Source organism: Natator depressus, chromosome 24, assembly GCF_965152275.1.
Source record: "Natator depressus isolate rNatDep1 chromosome 24, rNatDep2.hap1, whole genome shotgun sequence".
Lineage (NCBI taxonomy): Eukaryota > Metazoa > Chordata > Testudines > Cheloniidae > Natator > Natator depressus.
The window spans coordinates 244,276-258,090 of NC_134257.1; the positions used below are offsets into that span (position 1 = coordinate 244,276).

Here is a 13,815-nt window from a genome sequence, read left to right on the forward strand (position 1 = left end):
AAAGGAGGAGAAACTGCTTTTGTAGTTGGCTAGCCATTCACAGTCTTTGTTTAATCCTGAGCTGATAGTGTCAAATTTGCAAATGAACTGAAGCTCAGTAGTTTCTCTTTGAAGTCTGGTCCTGAAGTTTTTGCTGCAGGATGGCTACGTTTAAATCTGCTATTGTGTGTCCAGCAAGGTTGAAGTGTTCTCCTGCAGGTTTTTGTATATTGCCATTCCTAATATCTGATTTGTGTCCATTTATCCTTTTACATAGGGACTGTCCAGTTTGGCCGATGTACATAGCAGAGGGGCATTGCTGGCACATGATGGCATATATTACATTGGTGGACGTGCAGGTGAATGAACCGGTGATGGTGTGACTGATCTGGTTAGGTCCTGTGACCGTGTTGCTGGTGTAGATATGTGGGCAGAGTTGGCATCGAGGTTTGGTGGATGGATTGGTTCCCTGGACGCCCCATCATCTCGGGCATTGGCACTCTCACTGAAGGACTGTCCGGATATGTGGACTCTCTACTCAGGCCCTCCGCCACTAGCACTCCCAGCTATCTCCATGACACTGCTGATTTCCTGAGAAAACTACAATGTACTGGTGATCTTCCAGAAAACACCATCCTAACCACCATGGATGTAGAGTATCTCTACACAAACATCCCACACACAGATGGAATACAAGCTGTCAGGAACAGTATCCCTGATGATGCCACAGCACAACTGGTTGCTGAGCTCTGTAACTTTATCCTCACGCACAATTATTTCAAATTTGGTGACAATATATACCTTCAGACCAGTGGCACCGCTATGGGCACCCGCATGGCCCCACAATATGTCAACATTTTTATGGCTGACCTGGAACAGCGCTTCCTCAGCTCTCGTCCACTCACGCCCCTTCTCTACCTACGTTACATTGATGACATCTTCATCATCTGGATCCATGGGAAGGAAACCCTGAAAGAATTCCACCACGATTTCAACAGCTTCCACCCCACCATCAACCTCAGTCTGGACCAATCTACACAGGAGGTCCACTTCCTAGACACCACGGTGCAAATAAGTGATGGTCACGTTAACACCACCCTATACCGAAAACCTGCCTACCTTCATGCCTCCAGCTTCCACCCCGGACACCCCACACGATCCATTGTCTACAGCCAAGCGCTTAGGTACAATCGCATTTGCTCCAACCCCTCAGACAGAGACCAACACCTATGAGATCTTCACCAAACATTCTCAAAACTACAATACCCACACAAGGAAATAAGGAAACAGATCAACAGAGCCAGACGTGTACCCAGAAGCCTCCTGCTGCAAGACAAGCCCAAGAAAGAAACCAGCAGAACTCCACTGCCATCACATACAGTCCTCAGCTAAAACCTCTCCAACACATCATCAGTGATCTGCAACCCATCCTGGACAACAGTTCCTCACTTTCACATGCTTTGGGAGGCAGGCCAGTCCTCGCCCACAGACAGCTTGCCAACCTGAAGCATATTCTCACCAGCAACTACACACCGCACCATAGTAACTCTAACTCAGGAACCAATCCATGCAACAAACCTCGATGCCAACTCTGCCCAAATATCTACACCAGCAGCACGGTCACAGGACCTAACCAGATCAGCCACACCATCACCGGTTCATTCACCTACATGTCCACCAATGTCATGTACGCCATCATGTGCCAGCAATGCCCCTCTGCTATGTACATTGGCCAAACTGGACAGTCCCTACGTAAAAGGATAAATGGACACAAATCAGATATTAGGAATGGCAATATACAAAAACCTGTAGGAGAACACTTCAACCTCGCTGGACACACAATAGCAGATTTAAAGGTAGCCATCCTGCAGCAAAAACTTCAGGACCAGACTTCAAAGAGAAACTACTGAGCTTCAGTTCATTTGCAAATTTGACACTATCAGCTCAGGATTAAACACAGACTGTGAATGGCTAGCCAACTACAAAAGCAGTTTCTCCTCCTTTTGGTGTTCACACCTCAACTGCTAGAAGAGGGCCTCATCCTCCTTGATTGAACTAACCTCGTTATCCCTAGCCTGATTCTTGCTTGCATATTTATACCTGTCTCTGGAAATTTCCACTACATGCATCCGACGAAGTGGGTATTCACCCACGAAAGCTTATGCTCCAGTACGTCTGTTTGTCTTTAAGGTGCCACAGGACTCTTTGCCCCTTTTACAGATCCAGACTAACACAGCTATCCCTCTGATGATTAACTAATTTGACTTTGTTGTAGTGTTTACAGTAGTAAAAACTAGTTTTTGCTGGTATCCTAAGTGGATGTGACCAAAGTAGCAGTACCATTTTTAGTCTCTTGCTTCCACTTAGTGACAACTGTGTATTTATACCATGCTCATCACTATAGTAACCGGATTTGTATCCCCTACTAAACAATTATTTTAATACTTAGCTCCTAGCCATTGATATTGCTACTCATTAGTCAGTGTTTGGAAAGGAAAAAGAACAATGGATCTGATGGAATGAAGACTTACAATGTATTGCTTATAATTCAGTAGCACCCAGAATGTTCTAGGTGTTTTACAAATATGAGAAGACAGCCCCTGCTTCAAGGAACTCTTGTTCTGATAAGATGTGCAACGAGAGCTATGGTAATAGATGGGATAAACAGGATGAGTGGACAAGGGTTACAAAAATAAGTGTGCATGATTACTATCTTTTTTATGTACACATCTTGTTACAAAATACATTTCCCAATATGCATAACAATTTCTTCAACCAACTAAAATGCTATTCTAGAGCAAAGTGCCCCTTTTCACTGCCTCTCTTTACTGCTTATCTAAGGCCTTGATTCAGCAAAACGTTTCTGTGGTGCCTACATTCTGTTGAAGTTTAAAGTTAAACATGGACTGAAGTACTATGCTGAGTTGAGGGCCAAGTTCCTCCCCTCAAACCAACCCTCCTTAAATACTCCTCTCCCCTTATTACCAACCTCCCTAACTATTCACCCTTCTCTTTATACTCCCTCAGCATCCTACCACCATCTACCCTCACGCCACATGGCAACCCTAGACAATTTATCCTGATAATATGCCACAACTCTTCCTGCCATTCAGCTCCCTTCCTCAACACAAGTCCCCTGCTTTCCACATTGCTGCTGCTCTGGGAAGCTCCCAAGACCGAAGGTTGTTCCATTTCCCTATCCTGTGCCCTCCCCAGCTAAGTTGCCTGTATAAACACACAGCCAGCAACATCTATCGGGCAGAACCCATGCACTGGAGGTGGCAGAATAGAACTCTTGGTCATGTGGCATTAAGGACCTGATTTTCTGCTGGCTGACACACACCCTTCCCCATTGACGAGATTGTCACACTTAAGCACATTCTCTACTTTAAGCATTTGTCCTTGCCCTTAAACAATAGATACAGTGTAATAACAGTAGTGGCTGAAATCTCCTTCCTTCTCCTCCAGACTAAATCACGCAAAGTGTTTCATGTACAAAGCAAAGGCAACATATGTTTTTTTCCACTGTGTTTTGCTGGGCAATATTCATTTGTTTAAATGGTGTGAACCTATTGCACGTCAGAAATTACTTTGTCTCAGGCTTATTAAAAACCCCACTGCAAATAGCATAAAACTTTTTTATTTTTTGTCAGGCCCCTTGGATATTCACTGCATGGGAAGAAGTAGGAACAAATTTCACACCGATGTGTACTTCTGTGAATAATTCTAATATTGGATATAATAGGAAAGATAAAAATGGATGACTTTTTAAAAATAAACTCAGATATTTTTACTTAAATAGAACACATTTTTCTTATTTAAAATAAAACTTTTTAAAAATTAAATTTGAAATGATGACAACCTGTGTTAAGGCCTAAATTTACTAACTGTGTTAACTTCAATTTAAAAAAAAATTGTATTGCTTGGATGTTTTTTTCAAGCTTCATGTTTGCTGCTGAAGTTTTAAAGAAAGTCAAACCACTGAAGTGGTGGAAGTCACTGACTAATTACCTGGAACCAGAGTTTGTTGAAGTGCTAACCAGCTTTTGACAGCAGTAGCCTTTTCTGCAGTGCAGAGAGAATATTTTCTTCATTTCAGTTTATTCAACTAGGTCAGTTTAGTGACCACTTCAAAGTTGAGACACTGATTGGGAATTGAAAAAGCAGGAAAGGTTATTTTCCTTTTCCAGTATGTGAAGGTGTGAGAGGATCAGATCTATTCGTTCTAAAATCTTGAAGGATAAGATGATCAGAAACAATCAGTACAACTCACTAGTTACAGATAATACTTCCTTTGTTTAATAAATCAGTTAGTTTTAAATGCCAAACACGTTTTGATAAACTTTTTTCCCTTTATGTATCAGAACATTTTAAGGTACTTTTATTTAACTAATAAAAGAAAAAAATTAAAATGCTGTTTTTTATTTCAAATTGAATTCCAATTTTCCATCCAAATAGAGCCTGAGACAAATCATAAGTAAAACAATTATCGTAATCTAGTAAATAGGAAATGCGTCATTCATCATTTTCTAACATAATAAAAATGTAAAAATGAGGAATCCTAATGTATATTAAAAATGCTTAAATAAATGTGTTCATCTTCCTGGTTAGCAAAATGAAGTCCCAATTTTAGTGTAAAGACTATATTTTGTTGCAAATCCATGTGGTTTAATGATTACCAATCAATGAGAATCAACCTTTCATTAGGAAGATATCTAAAAAGTAAAAATGCAAAACAAGACTAAAATTGATGATTTAAAATAAGGCTTCCTGCTTGCTGATTTAAATCATGATTAAAATGAGGTTTTAAATCAGTTTAATTTGAAGTCGATCTACCCTGGTGTATAATTTCCACATTCCTGAACTCTAGTTGCAGATCCAAGACCATATTGTCGTGCCACTAAAGTTATCACTAAAGCCACTGAAAATACATGCCAAGGAGAATGTAAATGTAGAGTATCTATCTATAAATACCAAACGTTTGTGTGTGTGTGTGTGCGTGTGTGTATATATATATTTGAGTTGTTTGAATAAATTACTTATAGTGCACAAAAAGAAAAGGAGTACTTGTGGCACCTTAGAGACTAACCAATTTATCTGAGCATGAGCTTTCGTGAGCTACAGCTCACGAAAGCTCATGCTCAGATAAACTGGTTAGTCTCTAAGGTGCCACAAGTACTCCTTTTCTTTTTGTGAATACAGACCAACACGGCTGTTACTCTGAAACCTGTCATTATAGTGCACAGTTATGTTAAGTGCTACATAGAAAACACAAGATAGGTGCATGCCCCAAAAATCTAAAAGTCTATGCGATTGATTTGACAGACAAGTAGGGATAAAATATACCTAGAAGGATAGGGATGAGGAAGAAATTGGGTAACAAAGATGATGCCCAGTTTATCAGTTTAAACAGACATATCTTGATAGTTCCAGATTTTTTTTTCACTTATATGAAAGTTTCAAGCTTTCATTTTAAATAAAATTTATATTTGTAGACTTTCTGGTTGCAAAAATAGCTACCCAATTGGAATGCAGTGCTGTCTTTCAAGGTCTGGGGACAGACTAGATAATAGCGTTCAAAAATTTGAATTGTCTTTTTCAACGCAATGGGGCGATAAATTTGAAAAACAGTGATGGCAAGGTAAATAGTAACATTAATTATTTCACTGCCAGTCATTTTAGTGGAAACATCCTACTAACATTTTGTCACCTGTGCTTGGATTTGTTTGAAAAGTCATTCCACAGGAATAAAAATGCAAACTTTAAAGAAGCCCATAAATGCTCCCCTGCATATAGTAATCGGGGAGATAGGGGTGGGGTGAGAAAGATAATAGATCATTCTAGGGGGATTTGAAAGAGGCCCAGGAGGAGGGGAAGATCCAAAGCAGGGAATGAACAATCTCAGTGACATAATTGATATATTTGTTGTTTTTTATTTAAAAAAAAAAAAGAAAGAAAAGTTTAAATTAGTTGGTTTTATGTAAATGTTTTCAATGGGAGCTATTTGTTTTTACAGTTTTAAATGTAAAAGCATAAAATGCAGGCCCTGACTTCTCCTTCAAGATGGCTCCCAGGTACAATATTACCTTCTACCCAAGAAGGGCAATGGGCCCGATAACTTCCACTCAAGTGATATACTCTGCTAAATACTTCATTTGGTGCTGAAAAGACCAGGATTAATTATATTTAAAAAGTGACTTAAAATTACTGCATCTCTCTGTCCTTGTGTAGGCTGAGCAGGGTTAGATACATTGGAGCTATATTGGTGGTACCATTATTGTAAGGGTAGACAAGGCCACAATACCTGTTAGCAACAGGTGCAGCTGTGATGGTATTGATAACAGTTTAACTGCTATAAGTTCCTTTGCAGTCTTGTGTCTCGCACTTTGATGGGGGAAAACCTCCCCGTCATAATCCATAAAACCACCGCCTTATCCTCTTTCAAGTCCTTCCATCAGATTCTTCTCTAGTATAAGAACTACAGAACACTGCCATCTGGCTATATCTAACTAGATGGTGAGCTGAGACTAATACTTATTATGCAAAACACATTAGTTTTTCTGCTTTTCCTCACCCCACCCCCAAAATGTTTCAACTACGTGCTATGCCTTGTCAGAAACCTAGACTATAAGCACTCTGGGACAGATATTGTCTTTTTACTACATATTTGCACAGCACCTAGCACAAAGGGTCTCTTATCCTTTATTGGGATCCTTAGGTACAACTATAATATAAAGAATAAATAATAAAATGCTAATGGAGGCAGGAATAAACCGTTTTTAACACTGTCAAGAAGAGTTACTCCAAACACATGTACTTTGCATTGTGAAAAAATAAGATGCAGTAGTAAGAAAAGGTACAAAATTCTCAAGCCTTGTCTGTGCTATGGAAAAATCTTTTGGCATTTTTAACAGCCTGTTGATTATACCCAGGGTTTACAGACAGGTCGGTGGTTGCTTCTTGGCAACAGTCCCTAAATTCTGTGGCAACATTTATTTTGTTACCATGAAATACTCTTCATTTGCATCCCTTCCACCCCCATACAAATAGACACAGTTCATGGCTCATAGTTGAAAATACTTCAGTGTAAAATTCACTATGATTTTCTTCCACAGTTTTTATTTTTTGATAATGGAGTTTTTTGCTGTGCACTTCAGGTGGCTTGGCTCCATTCCCCAGGCCTGCATTCCCATGTTGTTGTCATCCAGGTGAACTGGCTCAGAATGTCCTTCCTCCATGTGTGCCAGAGAAGGAAGGAACTTGTAGGTGGCTTCAGTGGCTCATCACCCTGGTTCTTTGACTGTTGTACAGTTTAAAAAGGAAAAAAAAAAGCTAGGGCTTGTCTACGCTATGCAGCTTTTAGCGACAAGGCTGTGTCCACACAGTCTTGTCCCTAAAAGTCAGAGTGTGTAAACGTGCTCTGTCGGTACTACTTCCAGAGTGCTCCTGCCGACAAAGCCGTGTTCACGCTGCCACTTGCGTCGGCAAAACTTTTGTCTTTCATGGGGGGGTTGGGGGGAGCTTTTTAAAGTACCTGTGAAAGACAACAGTTTTATCAACAACGTTGCAGTGTAGACAAGCCTCTAGACAGTGAGAGAGTACATAGGTGGAGAGTCAAATCAGAAGAATTGCAGAGACCACTACTAAGGAAGAAAGAGGCATCCTACATAAAATGTGTCTGGCATGCTCTTAAAGCTCTGCCTTTGGATATCACCTTTCTCCACACGTTAGACTGGATCATCCAGTGCATTTGATCTAACATCCCTCAGGTTTAATTGCTGTGGGTTGAAGAGGGTGCATTTTCTATGAGGTGTGGAATTTGCTCCCACCTCAGTTCATCATAGGCTGAATCTGTGGATCTTCAGGTCGTGCTGCAAGGCCTATTTGTTCTCCAGGCTTTTCCTTGGAAAAGGGATACATTTTGATGGGAAGTGGCTTATTTAAGAGTTTTGAGGTGAGTTGGTAGAATTTAAAGATTTGTTTGAATTTATTTTTTTAAAAACTTGTACACCCAGAGCTTCAGGTGTATTTTTAAAACAAAAAAGAAAACAGTAAAAATGGAATAAATAAAATACATCTCTGAAAATTAAGGGCTTGAAGTGAATGTCTTCATTTTAATATTGTTTTAATTCAAACTAATTTTGATGCTAACACCTTGCCCCTTTCCAGTTTATTCCAAACATCATGTTAGATATCAAATTACCACAAAATTAGGAATGCACACTAATGACAATGGACATGGGATGAAAAATCTAAACACCGTGAAAGCCTGTCTTGAGCACTTTCCATCCTATGTCAGAGACCTGAGAGGGTCTGTCTCTTCAACACTTGGCAACACTTTGTTTGGCTTGTCATTCCTATAAAGTAGTATTGAAATTAAACGGAACATTTCCTGCCATGCTAAGCCACATTAAAATAGTGTGTGGAAGACCTTTTTTTTTATTGTTAAACATGGAAATGTGTGTCCCTTTAAGTTAAACCATTGGGCGTAAACAGCAGTGTGCCCTTCCCAGTTGTTCTCCAGAGCAGATAAGAACCATTTTTCTTTATTTCTCTGGCTTCCAAAGGATTTTTTTTAAAATGGAGCTTGTGCTTTTTGTCCTTCTACAATAGGTAAAAGTCTAAACCCTTTTTTATAATGTCTGTCTGCCTTTTTATTAACATTAGACATATAAGGAATGTGAACAGTGTTGTAGCTCCATCGGTCCCAGGATATTAGAGAGACAAGGTGTGTGAGGTAATATCTGTTGGTGAGAGACAAACTTTTGAGCTACACAGAGCTATTCTTCAGGTCTGGGTCCAATACAAAAGATATTACCTCACCTACCTTGTCTTTCAAATATAATGTAATTTACGTTCTAGTCTTTCCTTTGTTTTGCTAAAAAAAAAGTGTTGGTCATAAGATGTATGTTGGTAGTTTTTACACCTTAATTGAAACAGTGGAAGTGCTGAATCTTTATCAAAGGCTTTCTTTCTCTAGAATTTTTAGCACTTAAAGTTAAGTAAAGGAAAACCACACAATACAGAGTTTTAGATTGCCTAACTAAAAATTTCTTCCCCTCTTTTCCCTCTCAATTACTTAATGTTCACTCTCTGCTCTAGTTTTCCAGTAAACATAGATATGTCTTCACTGCATAATTAGCTCAAGGTATATCTTGAGGGTTACCCCTAGCCGGACGCACATTCACACACACACAAATTGCTAGCTCAAATTAAGTGCAGCGTTAAACTTAAGGTAGCTAGCTTGTTGGATGTGGGGGTGGTGTTTGAAGCTTGAACGCTGCTGAAGCTTGTGAGGACTCAACTGTAGAGTTTTCCAGCTTAGGCAAAACCTGAAATTTTAAAGTGTTTAAAAAACAAAACAAAACAAAAAACACTTTCAAAAGTTATCATTATGCATTAAAAGGAAGCAAAAAAGAAAACCTATCCAGGTTTTTCCCTTTCAAGTCCATCCCTGCTGTGTTTACTTGTAACTCATCTGCAAATAAAGGCAAATCTTACAATTTTGTTTAAATGTCTAATTTCATACTGCTGAGGAATTGGGTATGAAGACATGTTATAAACATTCTTCCCATATAAAGAGCTGGTGTTCTGAGATACTACAGTAAAACCTCAGAGTTATGAACACCAGAGTTACAAAGTGACCAGTCAACCACACACCTCATATGAAGCTGGAAGTACGCAATCAGGCAGCAGCAGAGACAAGAGACACACACAAAAAAGCAAATTATAGTATAGTACTGTGTTAAATGTAAACTACTTTTAAAAAAAGGGTGGGGGGGGATTAAATTTTTTTTGACAAGGTAAGGAAACTGTTGTTTGTTTCATTTAAATTAAGATGGTTAAAAGCATTTTTCTTCTGCATACTAAAGTTTCAAAACTGTATTAAGTCAATGTTCAGTTGTAAACTTTTGAAAGAACATCCATAATGTTTTGTTCAGAGTTATGAACATTTCAGAGTTACGAACCTTTGGGAATTGAGGTTGTTCGTAACTCTGAGTTCTACTGCAGTGGTCTCCAAAGTGGGGTGCGCGCAAGACCATCCGTGGGGGTGCGCGGTAGGCAGAGCTCCTGGACCTTTGATTTTTTGGTGGCACACCTGCAGCTGGTTTTTTTTTTTTTTTTTCCTTCCCCAGAGCTGGCCCTGGGGTGCGTGATTCAAAAAGTTTGGAGACCTCTGTTCTACTGTATTAGATTATGCTTGGATAAAGTGTCCTTGTTGAGTCCTTTTTGTTCTGTCAACTATCTTACATACAGTTGACCACAAAGTGGACTGTAACAGGTGGCTGGAGGCTTTCCTTAGTCCTGAGGTTCTAGGTGGTAGTTTGGGCAGTTGCTCTTTATCCTGAGATCTCTTTTCATGGGTGGTTCTGCAGCATTTCATGCTGTTCATTCCTGTTGAATGTTTATATGAAATTACTAAGAAGGTTAGCATGGAATCATGGACTATGGTGTCTTTTAATATGCTGAAGGCATCAGACTCTGCATCTCCATCTCATCTGAACTGGCTGACACTGGAACAAATGACCTGAGGTCTAAATTAAATTGTTGGATGAGGGCCAGTTCACTGAGGCTCAACCCTGACAAGACTGAGATAACAAGTAGTTTGGGGAAAGCAACATGAAGAGTTGTCAAAGATTACATCTGCACCCCTGATTGAGAGGGTGTGGCAGCTATTTGTTACAGTAGCGGTGACCAAGAATTTAATCTGTTCTTGACAAGATGAGTGCTACAGTTTTTCATATGTAGCCCTTGCTATAGTCATCGATGCCTCAATGGACCTATATTGTGAGGGCATATGTAAGCTTAAGATACCACACATTTTTATTAAGCCATATGCCACTCAGCACATTGCATGAGTTCTATGTAATCTATATTCTGTTACTTTTTGGGTGGAGTTGAAGGTACTGATTTTTAAGTGGACCTAGTCGCTTGAGAGAGTGCCTCTCTCTGTGAGTGGTACTGTTGCATTTGTGAGCAGTAGAGGCTCTTGAGCTACAACTCTTCTTCAAATGGAAGAAGGATGTTGGCAGGGCTTTCTGTATGTGGCGGTCTTTGGCTCTGGAATTCACCTGCTTGGTTTACCAAAGCCCACATTTGTAAAATTTCTAGGCATATTTCAAAGCCTGTGTATTTTTCTAGGCACTGGGTGACAAGGATGGACTGAAAGTGGGGGGCAGTGAGATGAGGTTACTGTCATTGTTTTCTGTTTGCCGCTACAGGCCTCCATAATAATAGCTTTCTGATGCTTACCATATTCCTATAAAAATTTGTTTGTTTTGAATTAAATTTGATCAACACTGTTTCCTTACAACAACACAAATATTTAAAAGTATGGAAATCATAAGCAACACAATTCCAATGTCCAATATTCAGCAACACAATAAGACCTTTACATGGCAATGTTACAACTTTGTAGTTTGTTTGCTCTCAGTGTAGTGATTTAAAAGTAGTGAACTAACGTGTGTCCACATGACTTTGTTATGGCATTTCCATTGTTGATCATTGCATCCACATAGCTCGGCAGCAGCGTCCATTAGCCATTCAGCATTACTGGGCAAATATCGCATGATGCACTGTTCTGCTGCTTTGCTCTGGTTTTTGTCTTGTGGGGCATACCAGAAACTATAGGACATGTGGAATTTGAGGTCCAACTAACAAACTTGCATGATTCCTCTCTTGTCATCCATTCCATTTTGCCAGCACCATTTTCAGACTGATGTCAGGCAGCATGGAGGATCCAGTGCTGAGCACCATGATCATGACAGTCATTAATATGAACAGAATGATGTACATGCATTTTGAGTTGCTCAGGTGGATCAATTTGGCTCTCCAGCTTTAAAAGAGCTGTTGATGCTGCATTGGTATGGCTAATGGTAGAGGATGAAATTGAGCATTTGCTTCTGCAGAGCATATACCTGGAGCACCTGTACTCAGTGGAACATCACTTCTGGGCTCGGCCAACTATCAGTGACTGGTGGGAAAACATAGTGATGCAGAACTGGAATGACTAGAAATAGTGACATAACTTGCTGCAATTTCCCTAGGAATCTGTGCAGAATTCACCTCTGAGTTGCAGTGGCAGAAGACTAACATGAGCTCTCCTTAATATGGAGAAGCATGTTGCCATCATCATCTGGAAGACTGCCACTCCCAGTTACTACTGGTTGGTAGGGAATCCAGTTTGATGTGGGTAAATCAACTGTTGGGGGTGCTGTTGTGGAGGTTTGCAATGCTATGAGGAGAGTGCTATTATGTTATGTCAAAGTGTGGCAGTGCACAGGAGGTTATTGATGTATTTGCACAGATGGGATTCCCAAACTGTATTCGGTTTGTTGATGAGATACACATTCCTATTCTTTGCACCCCGCTCCAGACCAAAGACTTGATTAACAGGAAGGGGTATTTCTTCATGGTACGGCAGACTTGCTTGATCATTGTGGAAGATTCACCAGTATTAATGTGGAGTGATCTGGAAAGGTCCATAATGCAAAAATATTTAAAAATTCATGCCTGTCATCTTGAATAAGCAAGGGAACTTTTGTTCATCAGAACACTGAACATTATGGAGTTATGCTTCCTCCTGTCATTCAGCTTACCTTCTGAAACGGCTGGACGAGTTTAGCTGTACATGAATTACTTTTTTAAGTTGTTAAAAAATTGCATTGGAATGGGGGGGGCAGGGGAGGAGGAGTGACAGTGCTTCTTTGTAACAGTTTAGCAGGAGCAGTGCTTCTTGTGGACTTTCCAGGTGCCCTGACATGGCTGCTGGTTTCCTGGCAGGGGGGAGAAGTCTCCACCTCTGCGGCCCACTGTAGCAGGGCTCTGTCACACCAGTTAATTGTCCCTTCAGTCTTATCCCCAGTGTGGGAGTTGGAGGGGCTAAGCCCTGAAAAATCCTGAAATAAAAGGCAAACCCAATTCAATACTGGGCCATCCCCCATCCTTCCAATGAGGTACCCCTCTATCACCCTTCAGACTCGTCTCCCAGACAGTCTCTTATTTATGCATCACTCACTCTTGGTCTAACTACTCCTCCCTAGTGACTGCTCCGGTTAGCAGGTCCATCCCTCTGAAACTCTGCAAGCAAAGTTCCTTCAGGCAGAGAGGCAGAGCTCTGTCTTCTTTCTTGGCCAGCCCTCCCTCAGATGAGCCAGGCTCTCTCCTTTTATTCCCACTCCATGCTTGGCATTGGCTGCAGGCATAGTGGGGGTGGGGCCAACTGGGCCCATACACTCCTCTTAACCCCGACTCTGCTGGTGTGGGGCCTCTGCCTGATCACATTCTTCAATAAAAATAAAGACAAACAAAGAACATAGTGCAAACTTTTAATAACACCGTTGTTAAGGTATTGCAACACTAAGGAGTGGTCTAAAAGTCCTGAAGATCGTGTGAGTGAAAGGATTCTCATTCTCCATCTCCTGCAGGGTTCGATGTAGAGGGAAGGACGTGTAATTAGGTTGATTGAAATGACCGTCCCTGTATGGTGTATTCTCCACTCTGTGTGATGTTGGAACGTTGAGGTATAGTGTTTGATCTTTGCATCAAAAGATGCTTCATCGCAGCTGGCTGTGTCTGCATTGACTGCATCATGTCCCTCTCCAGGGCCATGTGCTCCAGAAAACCTTCTCTGCACAACTTTGCCTTCATCATGGCCCTCTGTTTTGATGAAGGGAATACTTAATGGAAGAGATCGTTTATATCATTTTGTTTTTCTGACAGCCTCTCTGTGGGTGACAACTTCCCTCTTTGAACAATTACAGATGTTAAGGGAAATCAGAAAAAAACACGGGAGTGGAACAATAAGTACCTGGTAGTCTCAAAGCCAACACTAAT

At 40.5% G+C, this 13,815-nt stretch overlaps 1 protein-coding gene across 1 annotated transcript in view; it reads left to right on the top strand.

The window, feature by feature from the left end:
- The window catches only part of ASH1L (ASH1 like histone lysine methyltransferase), a 156,225-nt gene that overhangs the window by 29,260 nt on the left and 113,150 nt on the right, over nt 1–13,815 (top strand). The window lies entirely within an intron of this gene.